At 48.2% G+C, this 19,720-nt stretch overlaps 1 protein-coding gene and 1 non-coding gene across 5 annotated transcripts in view; one reads left to right on the top strand and one right to left on the bottom strand.

The window, feature by feature from the left end:
- The window catches only part of SLC39A11 (solute carrier family 39 member 11), a 390,505-nt gene that overhangs the window by 228,522 nt on the left and 142,263 nt on the right, over positions 1 to 19,720 (top strand). The window lies entirely within an intron of this gene.
- LOC123930344 lies at positions 13,025 to 13,129 on the bottom strand. Its single transcript, XR_006816060.1, has one exon. It is a non-coding gene; the product is annotated as a U6 spliceosomal RNA (small nuclear RNA).

Below are 19,720 nucleotides of genomic sequence, written 5' to 3'. Positions count from 1 at the left end.
GCTTTCCGCAGTAGGGACAGAAACTGCGGGATAGAGTGAATGTGTCTCTGAGACTGTCATTGATTGCCATGGAGGGGCCCTGGTTCTGGAGAGGAGGGGTCCTCTTGTACCATTTTCAGAATGAAGATGGCCCAGCTGCTTGTCCTTGGTGTGAAAACACAAGCCTGCCACAAAGCTGGGATAAAGCACGCTTGTCTCGGGGTCCAGGTCCATCCTGACCCCGGCGGGCATGCCGGGCGGGCTCCCCTAGGAGCATCTGAATTCAGAGACTAGCACAGGCCCCATCACCAAAAATTACCTACCACTTTCCCCTCTTGCCCCGCTGCCAATATTTTCCCATTCCAGTTGTTTCTCATGAATAAGTGGGGGACAATGATGGGCATCACGAGCCCTACTGCAAAGGGGAGGTTGGGACCTCTTTGTTTCCTTTTCAGTGTGACACCGACAAGAGTGACAGCAATGCCATCCGAGGGTCTCACTGCCTGCCCTTCAAAGGAATCAGGGAAACCCCTCATCTTACCTTGCGCGTTTCCCTTCAGAGACCCAGCGGGGAAGGTGGTCAGGAAGTGACGCGGGACAGGATGACGGGGGGGGGGGGGGGGGGGGGGGGGGAAGCGGGCCTAGAAGAGAGGGCGAGAGCGAGTCGCATAGATTCAAGAGGTGCGGCCGATGGGTCTCGAGATTTTTTCCAGCGTCTCCAGCACACCCCTGCCACGCACCAGCTTTCCTGAGTAAAACTCGAGACTGGCTTGTCTTTCTCTGGTGCCTACCACGGTCTTTGAAACACCTGTTCCTGCTGTTCCTCATTGAGGTGGGGATGCTTTTCCATCTTTTGGTAAGTTGGTGCTTAATTAGGTTTTTTTTTCTAAACGAGGTGGAACATTAGCTCACATTACACGTTTCCTCTTCGCTCACCTCATCACTGAGGTCCTGAACGTGCTGGGGGCCCGGCGGGGGTCCGGGGTCTTGCTGCTTGGCTGGGGGTGCAGGGGAATTGAAAAGGTCCCCGAAGGCCCAAAGTCTCTGTGGTTGCGGCCGCACTAGCACAACGTGCTCCAAATGCAGCCAAACGTTTAGAACTTAATGATAAGCTCCCTCGGCTCTTCTCTGCTTGGCTTTGGTCTCGGGGTCGGGAGAAGCCGGCCTCCTCCCCTCCGTGAGTGCGCCACAGCTGTTCTTCATTTAGCCTTTTCTCGACCGTCCTCGTCCAGCCTTGAGTTCCGCCCAGAGATCTGGACATCTGGGGCCATGACAGAGCATGAGATGACGGCTCAAAGAGAACAGAAGGGGAAAATCCCAAGTTTGGCTTTGACCCTGGCAGGAGGAGGTGCTAATATAGAAAAGCACTGGACCTGGTGTAGGGAACAGACAGGGCGGGAGTTAGGGACGAAGCCCCGATTGCAGGATGATCCCGAATTCATGGACACTCACAGACTGCGGGTTGTTAAGAGCCGCGTGAATGTAGGATGACGGACGCGTGCCTGGCGGTGAGTGTGCGTGTGTGTGCGCACGTGTGCGCGTGCGTGCGTACTCCAGTGGAAGATGGACGGATCGGAGAGCATGTGCCATCACTGGATTTGAATAGCTTCTCCATAGATCTCTGTCTTGCTCTGCAGGTTCTCTGGCACATGCTGGAGAGTGTTGGGGGGGTGAGGTACAGGGTTTCTAGGATCCCTCTGCCCTCCTGTGAGGTCCCCAGGAGGGTGGCGTCTGTGTCCAGAAAGGTGGGCCATTATAAAACACCATCTTTCTCATTTGGCAGCTCTCAGGGACATGAAAAATGCTCCACTTTGCCTGGGTGTAATTAAACTTGGGCTAGAGTTTTACCCTGCAGCTTTGCTGGCAAATTCAATAATGATGAATTAAGTGGAATATTTACAGCGTTAATGCGAACAGGATTTAAAATAATATATACAGCTCACTTAATTACGTTCCTCATGACTTCCCTCCACCCCCCGAACGTTAGCGCAGCACCCGGTCTAATTCCAGCAGCTTTGCGGTCTCGGAATAGCCCCGTCTCTTCCTTTCCTCTCTCCACGGTCATTTATGCTCTGTGTTTGTCTCGGGTCCCGTTTGAGATCTGTTTGGCCGCCCGCGTGTTTTGGTTGTGAGGTTTCCTTTCTTCCCTTTCTTCCCCCAGTGGACTCAGTCTGCAGCCACCCCTCAGCTTTACTTGGGGGTATAAAACCATTTGGCTGTGTTCTCGGGGGACAGAACTAGCAATGACAGGGGGATGGCACCCCTTGTGGCCACTGCGTCCTTCCACCCAGCAGGAGCCCCTCTGCTCCTCTGTCCTCGGCTCTCTCTTTCCTCTCAGACACATCCCTGGGGGATTTCTTTGGGGGTGAGGTTTGGAAGGTGAAAGTAGCACATTTTCTCTCCGGACTGGGAACTTCTGGCTCCTCTCTCAACCCCTTCACCTGCAAAATAGGAGGGATTTATAGGACCTTGACTTACCAGGAAGCAGGGTTCCCCCCTTTCCCCGGGTGCCTGAGTTTTGCCCAGCACGCCTGCAACAGCCTTGCAAGAAGGTGCGGTCATGGGCTGAGTATTCAGCCTTGCTCGTGGTTGGGGAGAGGGGTCAGGGAGGTGGAGCTTTCCCACCACTTAGCCACCAGACTGCAAGAGGGAACTCCTTGGGTCTGAGGTGGGAGAACGTCAGGAGAGGTGCCCAGAGTGCAGGAGACAATGCAGAGTGGACCCTGGATTTGTCTCTTTGCTTTGGGGCAGCTATCGTCTGTGCTCCCAGGCCCCAGAGGCTTGCTTTCCCAGGGCAAACATTTCAGTAGTTATTTCCAACCTGCTGTTCTCTTGTTCGGCCGACAGCTGTCAAGACTTTATCACAACTGTGGTTTTGTCTTGATCAAGGAGGGAGCTTGTGGCTGAAGGGGAAGCAACCCCCCCCCCCCTTTGGACTAGCTAGAGGAAGAGGAGAGAGTGCATTTTAAGGACACAGAATCCAGGGTGAGGGGATCAGCCGGGCCTCTGGGGACGCTGGGATTAGGAGGCGGCAGGCTGATGGAGCATGTCTATTCATTCCTCCCCGCCTCCCCGCCAGTGTCTGTCCTTTCTGCTTTGCGTCTGTGTTCTCTACCCCGCAAGCTTGCTTTCTCAGCTGTGCCCTGGCCAGTTAAGGGCTCCCCCGTGGCTCCCGGGTCACCGTGCCCACAGCTCAACAGAACGGTCGAGACAGAATCTGGCAGAGTGGGTGAATTGTGTCTGCCTTCTCCCTCCACCATCCCTGGGGAGCAGAGTTGAGCTCGCCTGGGTGGCGTTAAGTGACCCGCAGAAGATGCAGGTGGGATGTGGGTCTTGGCTGCCTGCTCCCTTCACCTTCAGGATCCTGTCTTCTGGGTGGGACCACCTGCCTCCCCCAGCGCTGGGACAGGAGGAAAAACCCATCCTCGGGCACCACTGTTCCTCTCCTCCTGCACATCTCCCAGGGACAGGCATCATTGCTGCTGTGAAGGAAGGGGGATTGCTGAGGATTTTCAGGTGATGGACATCATAGGCTTATTAGCAGGCAAAACTTTTCTAATGAAAAGTCAGGGGAGGCTGGGGAATGCCTCAGGCTTCTCAGCAACATTATCTTTGGAGCCGCTTAACAGCCAAAAATCTGCAGGAGAGTACAGCCAAAGGAGTAGGGGGAGAGGGGTCCCGGCACATCTGGACAGCATCTGGGGCATGTGGGACCATTCTCTCCCGGCTCCCTTTGCTGTGGCCTAGAGCCATGATTGAAAATGGGTGAGTGGTGAGATGGGGGTCTACCCACAAGGCTTTGCAGATGAGCGAGTCGCCCCCGGCACACCATTTTCAGAGGTAAAGCCAAGAATAATTTCCTGCCGGGTGCTGCCTGGCCCCCAGGCAATTGTCCTGAAACCGTGGCAGGTGAGTGAACCAAGTCTGGATGGGACTGTTTACCCAGCCCTGTGATAGGATACACAGAGACACTGTGTCAAGGCAGGGCGTTCAGAGGTGTTCTGGGGTCCTGCTTGTTGGGGCGGTGTGGCGGGCATCTCCACGGGCCTCTGCAAGGACGGACACCGCAATCAGAGTTTCAGGAGAATACACCTGTCTTCCAGGTCCCGATTTCTCAGAGTGGTCTGCTGACCATGCCCCCCACCCCAACTGCCCTGTTAGAATCACTGTAAGCCCTGATTGAAAAATGTCATTCCTTCCCCGCTTTAAACCTATTAACATGAACGGGGTAGGTTTTTAAAATGCAGATGTAGAAAAATCTGTGGGTTACAGTAAATGAAAAAAGCAAACTATAAAACTGGAAATAACACCCTTCCTTTTGAATTAAAAAAAGAAAAAGGAACTGTTGGAAAGGACATATTTTTTTCCTGGTATTAGTGTGGTGTTTTTTTCTGGAAGAATACATTAGAATCTGTGATGTCTGGTTACCTTGGAAAGAGACACTTGGGGGGTGGGGGAGACTCCTGGTTTTCGTCTCAACCCTTCTGTTTGCATTTCTAACCACGTATCTCTGTTACTTTCATGCTTTTAAATGTCATAAGGAATTATCTGGGCAGTGGGATTACACACCATTTTCTTTTCTTCTACGTGTTCTTTTTGTGTTAAGAAAATCAATTTTTTAAAATGCACTTCACAAAAATGAACCTGTCACTGGCTGACAGGACCAGATTCTCCGAGGAGGGAATCCCAGTGTTGCATATTTAACAGGCACATGGATGTCTGAGAACGTGGTGGTTCGGAGCCTGCCCAACACCACCCCCCCCCACCCCCCACCCCCTGCTGAAAATGTGCCCCGTGGCATTCTGATGATTTGGAGCAGACAGCTGAGAAACGGGCAGATGCAGGAAGGGCTCTCCGACCTCCGACCTCCGACCTCCCCCATCCTACCTAAAAATGGGACAGGAGATTTCCTGGGAAACAAGTGCCTTCCTTGCACCGGAGAGGGTGGAAGGCCTGAGCCTCGCCAGAGATGCTTGTCCACCCAGGGAAGTCCCCACGAGGTGCCCAGTGAAAACAACCCCTGTCTCCCATGGGTTCCTGTAGATATTTACCTTCCCACCATCTGTCACCCTGGGTTTTTTTTTTTTTTTTTTTTCTTTTAGGCTATTTATTAGGAGAGAGAGAGTGAGCATGCACACATGAGTAGGGGGGAGGGGCAGAGGGAGAGGGAGACGTAAGCTCCACGCTGAGCAGAGAACCTGACGCGGGGCTCGATCCCAGGACCCCAAGATCATGACTGGAGCCGTAGGCAGCAGATGCTTCAGGGCAGATGCTTAACCAACTGAGCACCCCAGGCGCCCCCCCCCCCCACCGTCTGTCACCCTTAAAGGCAAATTGCACTTTCCTTTGTCTGGTCACTTTCCTACAAATCTGTCACTGTTTGTTAAGATGCTCCTTAAGCCCCAAATTCTAATCACCCCTTGAGTTACTCATCACCGAGCTTCCCCTTTCGCATATACGGGCTGCGCATTTTCATAAACTCTGTTTTTCTCTTGCCAGTCTGTCTTTTGTCTGTTTAATCTCCAGGCCCCAGCTACAGAACCTAGGAGGATGGAGGAAACATTACTATTTCTCTCCTATAAAAACCTGATGCTTCCCAGATCCTTCCAAACGGGCATCTTGACAAACACCAGAGCAAACACTGTCTGGTGTTTTCTTGTTCCTTTCACTGCTACCACTTGAGGATGGCGACGGAGCTCATTCATTTGGGAATGCCTTCTTCACTTGCTCGTTTCTGAGCCTACCCCCCAAGAAAGTTGGCTTCCTCTTCAGGAAACGGCTGGAGAAAACTCCTCTTTTTTAAAGAGCTCATGTGATGAGCCAGCTACCTGGCTGATCTTTTTTGGTAATCACAGGAGTGAAATCCATTGTATTCGGAGTCCCAGGGATTATGCAAAATGAACATACGTACAAGGAGAAGGGAGTATTTTGGGTGCTATCTTTAGAATTCTGCCTAGAATGCTAAAGAGAACTTCTCTATTTTTTTTAACCATTAATATATTTACTGTAGGTTTTTGATAGATACCTTTTGATAGGAACTCAAGGTAGTCTCTTTTTACCCACAGTAGTTTGCATCTGTGTTCTTAAGTGGATGTTGCTTAAATTTTTTATTTCTGCTTTGTTTCTCTTTTTTGAATATTAAGATTATACCAGTATAATCCAGTATTCAGTTGTTGTCCTTCTCCCCCCCGCCCCACAACTAATTCTCTGGAATGGTTAGTATGGAACTGGGATTATGTATTCTTTGACAATTTAATAGTGTAGAGGGAGGGGAAAATCTTTACCTCTACTCTGTTACGTTCAGTGCGTGTGAATCAGACTTACAAAAGACAGGTTAACAGGAGAAAAGCATTCAAATGTTGCGTGTACCAGGGCTGCACAGAAAAGACATGAAAACCCGTAGCAGCGCTTAGGATTAGAGGAGCTAAGATGCCATTTTGACACAGGGTAATTCATTGTGGAAAAAAATGACTAGATAAAGGAAAAACGGATCTGAGCTTTTAGGGGCCATATATTGTAGGAAGAAAATATCTAGGGGAAACTAATGGTAAAGAAGACTTACTCCATATGTTTTGTGACACAGACTCGTGTCATCGCTGGTGTTCTCTTTCTGGTACGGGGATGGGAGGCACCATTAGGCAGGATGATATACACCCTGTTTTAGGCAGAAGGGGAGAAGGCAGAGAGTTCTTCCTCTGTTCTAAATGGCCTGCCAAAGGGTCTGTTTTGGAGTTTTCAGTGGTTTTTACCAATAATACCATCTTGCCTCTAATGCGCATGTGTGCCCGTGTGTGTTTGCACTTTCTCAGCACCCCGGGAGCCGTGCACTTTGGGACACATGCTGGGAATGTTAGGAAGGCCTCATCCAAGATGGGTAGGACTTCTCCATTTTTTATGTTGTTCTTTATATTTACTAAGTATCTTCTCCCCCTTTTTTGTACTTTATTGGGTTTATTGACTTTGCTACATGACTTCCTCCTTTTTTCCTCACCCTTTATTTGTTTGGGAGTTTTAAATTCAGGTTCTCTTTCGAGGCTGCCTTTAGTGTTTTACCATGCATAGTAGACTTAAGGATGTCCAGAATTAATGAGTGTCTCTCCCCTTCTCCTTAGCAATCTTTCAGGACCTGGGATTGCTTCAAGTTGGTTCACCCTGGCATCTTCCGTATTATTATTTTTCTAATATTTTAGTTCTGCGTTTTTTTTCTTTTGATACCTCCAAATTAACTACTAGTATTGTATTTTTTTAAAGAATTTATTTATTTATTTGAGAGAAAGAGAGAGAGAAGGAGAGAGACCATGCAGGGAGAGGGGCAGAGGGGGAATCTCAAGCAGACTTCCCGCTCAGCATGGAACCCGATACGGGGCTCAGTCTCATGACCCATGAGATCATGACCTGAGCTGAAGCCAAGATGACCAGATGCTCAACCGACTGAGCCACCCACGTGCCCCTTATTGTTATATATTAAAAAAAGAGAAAAATTTTATAGACTTTATTTTTTAGAGCGATATTGGGGTCACAGAAAAACTGAACTGACGGTTTGGAGATTCCGGTATATTCACTGTCCTCACTCATGCACAACCGCCCCCCCCATGACCAGCACCCCCCACCAGAGAGGTACGTGTGTTCCATCTGAAGAACCTAGAGGGACACATCATTACCACCCAGAGTCCACAGTTTGCACAAGGGTTCACTCTTGGTCTTGCACCTTCTTTGGTTTTAGACACATGAATAATGACATGTATCGACCATTACAGTATCATGCAGAGTAGTTTCACTGCCCTAAAAATCCTCTGTGCTCCACCTGTTCAGCCCTCCCTCCCCGTCCCCCCGACAACCACTCATCTCTGGACTATCTCCATAGTTTCGCCTTTTCTGGAACGTCATGCGGTTGAACACAAACGGTCTGTGTTCACAGATGGTCCTTTCATTACTGGCTTCTTTCACTAAGTAATCTGCATTTAAGGTTCACTCGTGTCTTTTCGTGGCTCGATCGCTCATTTCTTTTCAGGGTTGAATAATATTCCATTGTCTGGATGGACTGACATCTGGATGTTTATCCATTCACCACCGACTCAAGGGCATCTTGGTTGCTTCCAAGCTTGGGCAATTATGAATAAAGCTGCCATGAACATCCTTGTGCAGGTTTTTATGCAGATGTGAGTTTTCAGCTCCACTGGGTAAACACCAAGGAGCGTGGTTGCTGGGTTGTCTGGTCAAAGTGTGTCTCGTTTAGTGAGAAACCGCCAAACTGGCCCAAGGTGGCCACGCCATTTTGCATTCCCACCAGCCACGAATGAGCTCCCTGCTGTGCCTTCTCCTTACCGGCATGTGGTGGGGTCAATGTTCTGGATTTGGGCCGTTCTAATACGTGTGTACCCATATCCCATCGTTGTTTTCATTAGCATTTCCCCGATGACATACCACATGAGCATCTTTTCATCTGCTTCTTTGCCACGTGAAATCTTTTGTGAGTTGCCTTGTAAGGCCCTGGCCCATGTTTTAACTGGGTAGTTTGTTTCTTTACTGTTGAGTTTTGAGAATTCCTGGTAGATCTTGGGTAACTGTCCTGTATCAGGTGTGTCTTTTGCAAAGATTTTCTCCCAGTCTGTGGCTCATGTTCTCATTCTTGACGTTGCTTTCGACAGAGCCCGTTTTTAATTTTAATGATTTCCTGCCTTTCAGGGACTGTTACTGTTTTATATGATCAGTGTTTGCTTGTATTTTGCAACACTTCGGCTTATTTCTTTCCTCACCATCATTCCTTGCATTGCCCTCCTCTCTGCTGTCTTTCTTACTTTAATACTTCCTCACTTAGGATCCACAGGGATAAAAATCTCTCATCTAAAAATATCTCTATTTTGCTCTGAGCCTTGAAGGAAACACGGAGTTGCATGTAAATGCCTCAGTCGACAGAAATTTATATTTCCTTTGTCACGTTGGCAGCATCATTCCATATCCCCACACTTAGACCACGTCTGTCAGACAAAGAGTTGTGTTGCATGTTGTGTTCTCTGGGAGCATTATAAAATCGTATCCAGCAGTGACCTCATTTGCATTTTCTGTCTTTCTCTCTATTGTGTATCCGTCTTTGTCATGTGTCTCTGCTGTTTCTCGGTTTCAACAAGATGTTGTTTTGATGTGCTTGCGTGCACGTGTTGTTCTGCGTAAGTCTTGGAGTGCCCTTCTAAGCTGAATACACGTTATTGCTATTACTATTATTATTCTTATTCTTCCTGGAAAGTTTTTAACAATTGTCGCTTCAAACTGATCTCTTCCCTCATTATTTATTTCCTTTGGGCAACCCTTAATGGTGTTTATTCCATGCTGTTACTTACCTCCTACCTGTCTTAATACTTTTCTGGTTGTCTATCCCTTTATCTCTCTGTGGGCTCTTCTCTGGTTCACTGATTACTCACTGAGCTGATTCTAACACCCTGTTTGACTGGTCTGTTGATTTTTTTTTTTTTTTTTTTTTCAGATTTTATATTTATTTATTTATTTAGAGCATGAGCAGAGTGAGGGGCAGAAGGAGAGGGTGAGAGAGAACCCCAAGGAGATTCCATGATAAGTGCAGAACCTCACATGGGGCTCAATCCCATGACTCCAAGATCATGACTTGAGCTGAAATCAAGAGTCAGATGCCCAGTGGAGTGAGCCACCCAGGCACCCCTTGTCTGTTAAGTTTTTAATTGCAAGGACTACAGTTTTTGTTTTTTATTTTTTTTTTAAGATTTTATTTGTTCGTTTGACAGACAGACAGCAGGAGAGGGAATATAAACAGGAGAAGTGGGAGAGGGAGAAGCAGGCTTCCCGCTGAGGAGGGAGCCTGACACAGGGCTTGATCCCAGGACCGTGGGATCATGACCTCAGCCAAAGGCAGACGCTTAGCAACTGACCCACCCAGGTGCCCCAGGAATACAGTTTTTATATCTGAGTTGTCCTGGTGGGTTCTTTTTTTTTTACTATGTCTGCTTTTCCTTTGTTACAACTGGTTCTTATGGTTCTGATTTCTTCTTTCATATATTTTTTTAAGATTTTATTTATTTATTTGACAGAGATCACAAGTAGGCAGAGAGAGAGGAGGAAGCAGGCTCCCTGTTGAGCAAAGAGCCCGATGCGGGGCTCAATCCCAGGACCCTGAGATCATGACCTGAGCCAAAGGCAGAGGCTTAACCCACTGAGTCACCCAGGTGCCATTTCTTTTATGTTTTTAATCAGGTTAGATCTATCCTATATTTTCAACCGTATGTCTCTAATAGAAAGCCATGTTTCTCCTTCTTTGTGTGTCTACAGACTCTGTCTGCAGTGTGTTGTTTTCTCCTGGGCTTTGTCACGTTTTAGATCAGCACTTCTCTAGTGAGGCATGCTTTTTTCCTCAGAGGATTCCCAGGGCCCTGGATCTTGAGAAAGCCCTTCTGCGTGGTTTTGCGTTTACTTCCATAAGACCCCTTTATAGCGATGTTAGCCTGGAATTGATGGTTACAGTCCCGTCCAGGTTGGGGTTTTCCCAGCCCATACAGAAATAAGAAGCTCAGCACTCTGAACTGTTTGAGGTGAAAGCCCATAGTTTTTGTGGGCTTCAAACATTTTTTTTCCCCTCCAGAAACCAGGCAGAAGCATGTCATCATCCTTTTTGTCTCTCTGTGCATTTGAATGGATATTTTCTTCTAGTTCCCCCCCCCCCCACCCCATATAGGGACAGAATTTTATGACTTTTGCATTTATAGAATTTCACCTCCTGGCTCGTGTGGCCCAAGGGCCTCCTCTTTGCCCGCTATGGACAGTCACACCCAGAACCCATCCACGGGACCTCCTTAATCCCTCGGCAGCATCTGAACTGGTTTTAATGTTTGAGTTCCAGTTTATAGCTTCCTTATCATTAATGATCCCCTTTCTTTGCTACAAGCTCAGATGTGCTTTTAAAACCTTTTTGTTTATTTCATCTGTCATTTTGAGGCCATGGTAGAAGGGAGATTTGGGTTTTATCTTAATCTCTAGTCTTGCTGGAAACAGATGTATCTCCAGGAGAAATGGAAATTTGCACAATTGTGCCAGTGTCTGTCATCTGTCCTTCACCAGCCTCTGCCCTGTAAAACAGGCTGAGCCCCTTCAGTGTCGCGGGGATCACGGACTTGTATCTCTTCCACAACTTGTGACTTGACCTTTCCACAACTTTTGCAATGAAATGAAAATACAAACGAGTGTTTGCATTCAACAGGACTGATGTGAGCAGCGGGTTAGGACTTCTGTTAGGCTGTTTGGCAGGGAGGGAGTTCTTCAGTGAGGACTCGTTTTGTAGGTGGTGGGTACATTTGTAAATATTTTGGGTTAGGAGCATGTTCGCTTTCCTGTTCCCCTTGTGATTGGAGGTGTTTTCCATCATACTCAGAACCACATGGTATAGAATTTGACATTGCAGGAGTGGGAGTGGAAGGGTGGGAGATCTGTTAACCCTTTCACGACCCATGGCTAGTTTGGTGGGACTGTAACTGAGCTCCGCCTGCCCCATAAAGGACAGATCTATGGGATCTGCCCAAACTGGTGACCCGCATTTCTCAAGGGTGGACCTTGATGTGTTACCGTTGGCATTCCTTGGGCACTAGAGAAAAAAAAAATGCGGATGCTTGTGCTCTGCTCCTGATTTGCCTAAATCACCTCTCTTGGGAAGGACTGGTGAAGTTCCCCAGGTGATTCTTGGTCATACGGCAGCGTGAGAATATTTGTCCCAGGTGCCTCAGGGACAGGACGATGGTGAAGCCAGTGCATGCCTAAAACTCTTTTTGGTAAGCCATTTCCTTTGGGATGGAGAGGCTACTCACAGAGAGAACTGGGATCTTGGGCTCTGCTTGAGTATGGTGTAAGGGAGGGAGGTTCTGCTCAGTGGTTTACCAGAAGTGTTATCTTTGCATGGGATTTTCTTTTTGGGAGGAAAGGGATGGTTTAAAGCCACTTGGTGACATGAAAAAAAAGAGGGGACAGAGGACAAAAGCAAATCTAACTAAGCATTAACTTCCTTGGGGCTGATGCTAAAATGCTGGCCAGGTTTCAGTTAGCAGAGCATCGTCTTCTCCATCCCTGGTCTGTGTTGAGTTGCCATAGCGGTAGGCACCCTCCTGGCGCCTCCCTTTTGCAAGGGCCGTCCTGTACTTTGGCTGAGCCCAGACCTGACTTCTCTGCAGGCTCAGGGCTGCAGTGGGACAGGTTTTGGCGGGGAGGTGAGAAACTGCCACTTCGGGTGATTTATGGTTTCGAGATGTGTCAGGCAGCTCTGTCTTGGTCAGATGTTCTGCTCCTGTTCATATGCTTTGGACTGGATTCAGCAATGTTATGAGCCAAGGCATAGCAGGTTATCCCACGCGCAGACACACCTCTGTGTCACTTCCTTTGGCACTCACTCGCCCAGTGTCTGTCTGTGGGTTTCCTTTGGTTGGGTCCTCCTAGAACAGGGTTTTTCAGAGCGCGTTCCACGGGCTTTCCGCACTGACGCTTGTTCCCATGTTTCCGGTTTGGTGAGTGAGGAAGATTATGGAATCTGTCATTCTGATAGAAAGTATGAGAGGAGGACATGCTTTGGGCATAAGGGGATGTGTTCCCTTTGGCGCAAGGCGGGGAACAGGATAAGAGCCCCAGTGAAGATTGCCAGTAAACATTGCCAGGGGATCTGGACTGAACATGACAAACTTGGGAGTCCATTCTTAGTGGGTTTCCATTGTGTTTTTCTGGCTCCTTCTTTCTCTTCTAAATCGTGTTCCCTAGAGCTCCTGTTAAACTTGCTGACTCCTGAGCCCGGCTCAGCTTCTCCCAGAAGTTTCAAGAAACTGCACTTTAGGAAAAAAAAAAATTAAATGTGATTTTTGTACAAGCTATGTGGGTGACACTTCTTTTTTAAATGTTGTTATAACCTGAGATCCACCTGCTTCAATTTCAAAGCATATAATCCATTATTGTTGGCTTTGGTACAGTGTTGTACAGCAGGTCCCTACAGCTTATGCATCTCGCTTCACTAAAAGGTTATGCCCATTGATTAGTAACTCCCTCTTGGAAAAATATGGAATGCTTCCTCAACGCGGGGGTCCTCTTTGGATAGGGGCTGGTCTAATTTTCTCGGTATCTTTCCTTTTTTAGGATATGCACTACCGAAATGAGCAGATTTACTTATCTGCTCATGTATGTATGTACATCTGTGTTTTTGCATGCTCAAGTTTGAGAACCACTGTAGAAGACTGAACACTTGGCTGCAGTTCATTTAGGGACTTCTTACCATCTTGCTGCTCCCGGACAGTCCCCAGCACATGCCCACGCATGCGCATAGGCACGGGCGCGCGTGCTCGCTCGCTCACACACGCATGCGCGCACGCGCACGTGCGCACACACAGCTTCCGCCTCGCCCCTCCCCGTGTAGTAGGAGCTCCGTGTAGGTTGAGACAACAGGCAGCACCTTCCAGCTCTCTTTCCTCTTGGTCCTCTTTTACATTCGTGGCCCATCGTAATCTGGGCGTCCCTTGGAGAGGCTGTCCTTCTGAAGCCTTCATTTTCATCAAAGCATTTCTGCTTTGAGCGGAAGCTGAAGGAATACAGAGCATTCCCAACCCGTGGGTTTCCCTTTCTCCAAGCCCTCTCCTAGATGGCATTTGTCATCCCACTCGAGACCACGCCATTCTTCGCGTGTCCCTCGTCGCTGCCGGAGTAGGAACAGCATGAGGAGGTCTGTTCCCCAGCCTGGCAGACGTTTCTGTGCTCCGATTAATCTTACCATTTCACGAAACGGGGCTGCCCTTGAACATGAGGGCAGCACTGGTCTTACAGGTGAGCCCCTCTCCATGGGACTTCCCAGGGTTTTTGTCCCTGCTCTCTCAGAACCAGGGTTTTTGTTTTGCTTTTGTGTTTTTTCTTTCCTTTTTAGCTCCAAGCGACCTCATGTCAGTGCAGATAGCTTTACCTGTCAGTCTTCTCCCGCTGACCCAGCTCTTCTGCCTCAGAAGGCAGAGGATTCAAGAAATCAGCCTCCCGCGTTGGGGTCCAAGGCAGCTGGGCATGTGGGCATAGTGCCCTCTGCCTCCCCGGGTCCTTATACGAAGACAGCCTCCCTTTGAAGACGTGGTCCCCTTCAACTCTTAACCACAAATAGTAGAGGGGCGCCTGCATGACACAGTCCTTCAAGCGCCCAACTCTTGGGTTCAGCTCAGGTGGTGATTTCGAGGCCCCAGTTGGGTTCAATGTGGAGTCTGCTTGGGATTCTTTCTCCCTCTCCCTCTGCACCTCCTGTTCATTCTTTCTCTCTCTCTCTCAAATAAATAAATCTTGGAAAAAAAAAATGGTAGAGAAAGAAATGTGTCTCCCTCCTGGAAGCTGCACTGGTTTCCAGAAACCAATTTTCCTCCCGATCATTGCCCTTCTTACTTATGTTTATGGCAGATCTAGGGGTAAAGAATGGTGCTCGTTATTCCAAGTAATTAACTGCTGGATGCTACTTGACCAAACCATTATGTTTCCATTTCCAAGGTGACTTTCTAAAAATTATATTGTTTTTAAAGACATAAAATTTAAAAATGGAAATATAATGACTTAATGAAATGGCATTGAATATATGATCCATATAGAATATGGGTCATGTGTGTATGTATTCATGTGCGTGTACATGTATAGTTTGTTGGTCTATCTATAGATTGATAATAAGCAATCATCTAGCCTACTTTAGCTCCATCTCTCTGGTAGTACCTTTTTTTAGGAAGCGCAAACAGGTATTATTGTTAGTCTACATAAATTACATGAGATGAATAAGTCTGCTATTCAAAAAAGAAAGATGGAAAAGGAAAGAAAAAACAGGAGAGAGGAAGTTACTTTGTATTCCAAAGCAGCACAGACGAACTTAAAGGGCACCAGCCCTCTCCTCGTATTGATGGAAAGTCTCTATTATCTTTAGCAGCTGGTGACCCTTTGTGAAAGTTGAAAATGTCAACATTACTGAATCTTAAAAGGCACTCCCCGTACAGCCAAGGCTCGGCTCTGTTCCACAAACATGGAATCTGGGCATCTGTAGGTATTTGAAGAATCTGCACCAAATCCTAGGATGGTCCAATTTTTTCCTCCCACACCATGGCCTCCTGCCCTTTCGGATTTAAGTTAAGAACGGATTAGGTGTACCAAGCAACGCCATTAGCTTTTCTTTTTATATTCTTATAAATGCAATACAAGTTCATTGTGGGAACCACTAAAATATGACTTGTGCTGGATGCATGCCAGCCATAGAGGCCCGTGCCCGCTCTCATCCCCTCCCCACCACAATCCTTTATGTCCTTGCTCCGGCCCGCCCACACCATCCATCCATCTCTGATTCACTGTCCCCAAGAGAGGATCGGGAGAAACTGCCAGGCCACCTCAAATCCAATAAATTGATGACAATCTGCATGTGGGCACACGCATCTCCCCCCCACCCCACCCCGCTTTCTCACACACACACACATGCACACACAGCGTGCACGTGCCAAAAAAGGTGAATAAAAGGAAAACTTCTGGGACTCACACCCGGTGTAGCTTTCCTCTCCTTTAATTCTGGTGAGGGAAACGGGGCTTCCGTGTCTCAGATGACTGCCACTTGAGACCTGTGTTCAGAAGTGTCATTCCGGTCCTTTCAAGAGACTTTGCTGGCAGCAAGCCTCCTGGAGCAGGTGCGACTCCCCTAAAGCCTTTCCCTGTCCCCGCTTGGGAGTGAGCACAGGGAACCCCAAGCCACAGCGGGTGCGGTGGTCAGAGGGTCCTGCGGCAGCTGCGTGGTAGAAGGAGCTTTCGTGCCCCAGATGCTTTGGAGAGTTAATAGGCTGAGGGGCCTTGGACATCTCGGGGAGGTGGAGGCTCTACCGGAGGAGATAGCGGGTTCCAGAGGGACAGGTGGAACCAGCCGCAAACACGCAGTCAGGTGCTCAGGGTTAGACTGTCTGTCCCGTGACTTGACAGTGGGATCATCCTCTGGGTCGCTCACCAGCTGAGGGCTTCCTCAGGTTTTAGTCAGACCATTTTTTTTTTTTTTGGCTGCTGGTGACAGGAATCAGCTCAACCAGCTGGAATCAGATCAACTTGGGGAGAGATCCTGAAAGCTCTCGGAGTCGGGTGGAGGGCGCCGCAGCAACAGGTCTCGGGCTCTGAGCAGCGAGGCCGCACCATCGAGATGACCTCTCCAGTGGGCGTGTTTCCTGTGTGTTTGCTCGCGTGGCTGGGCTTCAGTCCATGGGCCAGTGTCCATGACCCAATGTCCATAGCCCAAGGGCTCCAGTGGGCGGGCTTGAGTCACATGGGTCAGCCCCTGAGCTGACCACCGTGCCCCACAGACTAGATCAGGCTTAGGGTCAGCGGCTGGGTTTGGAGAGGCCTTGTGCTCAACCCAGCCCAGTCTTTGCTGGCTGAGCTCTGTATCCACTTTGAGATGCAAGGGAGGCTGAGGGGAGTAAAAATTGTACCCTCGTTGCCAGCGAAGATTGGGTTAGAGGCAGCAGCTTTGATATGCATCAGAGTGGGATTTGTGATGGTGGGCTGCAGAATTAGGCCGATTTGCCCATCAGCTTGCAGACTTACTAGGGGACCCCGTGCACCATGCAGCATGGAGGCCTAGACCAGAAGCGGGGCACCGTGGCACTGAGGGCAAGGGGGTGAGGCTGGGTGGATGTATTCATCTCTCAAGAAACTCACTCCGTCTCCACAGGAAGGTGTGAAGGGTGGGACAAAAGGCCAGGAGTATTTAGGGGAAAGTCCCTTCTTAGGGAAACAGGAGTGGGAAAGAAGCATTCTGTACCCCACCCAGCAAGGGGTAGAAGGGTCAGTTCCATGAAGAAGGCACAGCCCGGAATAATGGCTCCAGAATAGTGGCTAGTGGAAAGGAAGAAAGTTGGGATAGATCACCGAGCTAACCTATTCTTTACCTGGAACATAGAATTTGAAAGAACCTATCTCATAGGGTTTCTTCTAGGGTTAAAGATAAGTTCTCCATGTGGCTACACATGTAGGGTCTTGCAAGTTGCAGAATAGGCACTTAGTGATAGTTGAACTTGAATTGGGGAGGGAGAGGAGGTCATGAGGCAAAGTCCTGGGGTCATCTGGGGCTGCCATGTGTCATGGTGGGGTCAGTGATTACGTAAGCCTTTGAGGGTTAGATTATCGTTTTTTTAGGTGGTTCTCTACTGTTCCTGGAACTGCTCTTCCCTCCTCTTTCTTCTTTTCTTTGTCCCCTGGTAGAGATGAGGTCTTCTGTTAGTAGGCACCTCTAATAATAAGCCGAAAAACGTTCACAGTGAGATTTGTCTAGTTCCAACCACTGCACAGTGTTTCCTAGAAATCCAGTATGCTGAACTCGGGCATGTCCCTTGGTTTACCAAGCCCTGGCCAGTCTGGATGGGCCACACAAAGCTTGGAGTACTGGGGGAGAGGAGAGACAGCCCTTAGCAATGTCAAGCAAACCATGGCATGGGCACCACGAGGCTGTCTTCTCCATAGGACACAGCATTCTGTCATGGTGGCCACTCTCTGGACTCTTCTTTCGAATTAGTCAAGCTGACCAGTGTCTTCTGTGTTGATTCACAGGTAGCGGATTATCCACACCAGCTTCTGGGTGGATCCAGGTAATTAACTTCCTTGAAGAACAGAAAGGCTTTGGAATAATTATCATGAGGGCCACCGATGACCAAGAGAGACAAATCTTAAAGAAATCTTTAAAATCCTGCTTTCAATAGTCTATATCAGGAGACCGGCAGAGGATGGCCTGCAGGCCCGATGTGGGCTGCTACCAGTTTTTGTGAAAAGAGTTTTATTGGAACACAGACACACAAACTCATTTCCCTGTTGTCTCTGGCCCCCTTTGGTGCTACAACGACAGACTTCAGTAGTTTGCCAGAAAGACGGTATGACCCACAAAGTCTAAAATATTTGTTATCTGGACGTTTACCAAAAAAGTTTGTTGACCCTCAAGAAGTATGTCTATAAAATAGGCATTTGGATAAATTAATGTTGGTCTGTCAGTGGGTAGGTTGCTGCAGAACGAGGGTCTTAACCTTAAATGAAACCATAAACTCTCTGAAAATACATGCAAAATGTCCTATGTAGATGTGTGTGGACACTTTCCTGGGAAAGAGCACTGTTGGCTTTCGTTTTCCATTCCACAAATATTTAAGTACCTCTCTGTGCCTTGGCATTAGAGGTCAACCATGAGCAGATGTACTCGGGCCCTCCCAGTGCTCACAGACCCAAGAGGTTGTGGGCCTGCACACAGACAGCAAACAAGTGATGCCCTGGAAAATGGTTAAATATCATGGAAATCAGGCTGCAGAAGGACCTCCCCCACCAGCCTCCTCCCTACCCTCTACCCTAACTCCCACCCCCCAGCCTCCTCCTCACCCCTACCCTCACCCCAACCCCCCCATACACATATTCTTCCTAATACAGTGTTCACATTGAGCGCGAAGAAGGAAGGGCTTAGAAACCACCCTGAAAATAACATTTATATCATGGAAGTCTCAGAACAATAAATATTGACCCTTATAAGTTCAACCAACATTTAGCCAATTGTAAAGTGCCCGTTTGGAATTCCTTCCCAGCTTGCTTTTATTACTCTCAACGCCAAAGCCCACTGGAGGCATGGGAGGTAACTGGTTGCGCCAGACTCTGAAATGATTTGGACAATCCACACATCTCTTCCAACGAGAAACAAATCTTGAGTCTATATTCTTAGGTTCTCTGGCTGCTAAAACTTCTGCATCGTTCCCGTCTTGACCTCTGGCAGGTCATGGAAATATGGTTGAGCACCATTGACATGGGAGACCATAGTATGGTCTGGACTGTGTTCACACTTGACTGCTACGTGAAGTCACATTTCAGGACCATATGGTCCACCTAACGTGTGTGCATGCGCATCTCTACAGATACAGTAGAAATAGAAACAAGATTGTCAGGAGTTTTTTGAAGGTGGTCCCCTCTGCATAGTGAAGGATTTTTTTGTTTTGTTTTAAGTTTTCTTCTGCCCTTCTCCGTATGTTCTGTATTTCCTGTAACGTATGGGGAGTTCTTGTGTTGTCAGAAAATATTTTAATACATTTAGAGGGAAAATAATCCTTTTCATTTTAGGACACAAAGAGATGTCAGTTCCTCTGGGCAATGAATTTGCTCCCTGTGTGGTGGACGTTCTTACTTTATGAACAGTTGGAACGTGCTGTCCCTGAAGCTCATCGTGGGGAATTTCTTGAGCTGGAACAGAGCTCAGTGAACACCGGTGATGGAAATAGCTCCTCTCTCCTACTCACCCTGGATGAGTGATCAAGTAGACCAGATGTGGCAGAGCAGAGAATCTGGAAGGGGCCCTGAAGTCTGCTCATTTGCGGTTGGAAGAAGCTGAGACTCGTAGAGGTTGAGACTTGTGTAGGGTTATATACATAAAACTGGAGAAAGAGCTGACCTGAGAATGCTATGTTATGGTTTAATTCATTTAATTGTGGCTTTCTAAAGAAAGCAGGAAACCTGGTGCAAACTTAATAAAGGCCAGCGTATCAGAGACATGGATGTCCAAGGACAGCCGTAGAGAGCCCACGTGGTTGTCTTCCCTACTCCTTCCTTCCCTCTCTCCCTCCTTCTCCCCCTCTAGCAGCTTCGCTTCTGAGCTCCTTGACTATGTTGGAGACTCTCCCTTCCCCCCCATCTCGGGCATTCTGGTGGAAGACAGAGCCTGGCTCTCAGGATAGAAGTTGGGCTTCCAGCCTCC

Source organism: Meles meles, chromosome 18, assembly GCF_922984935.1.
Source record: "Meles meles chromosome 18, mMelMel3.1 paternal haplotype, whole genome shotgun sequence".
NCBI lineage: Eukaryota > Metazoa > Chordata > Mammalia > Carnivora > Mustelidae > Meles > Meles meles.
Note: the sequence above shows the minus strand (reverse complement) of the source record. Positions and strands in the feature narration are given on the sequence as shown.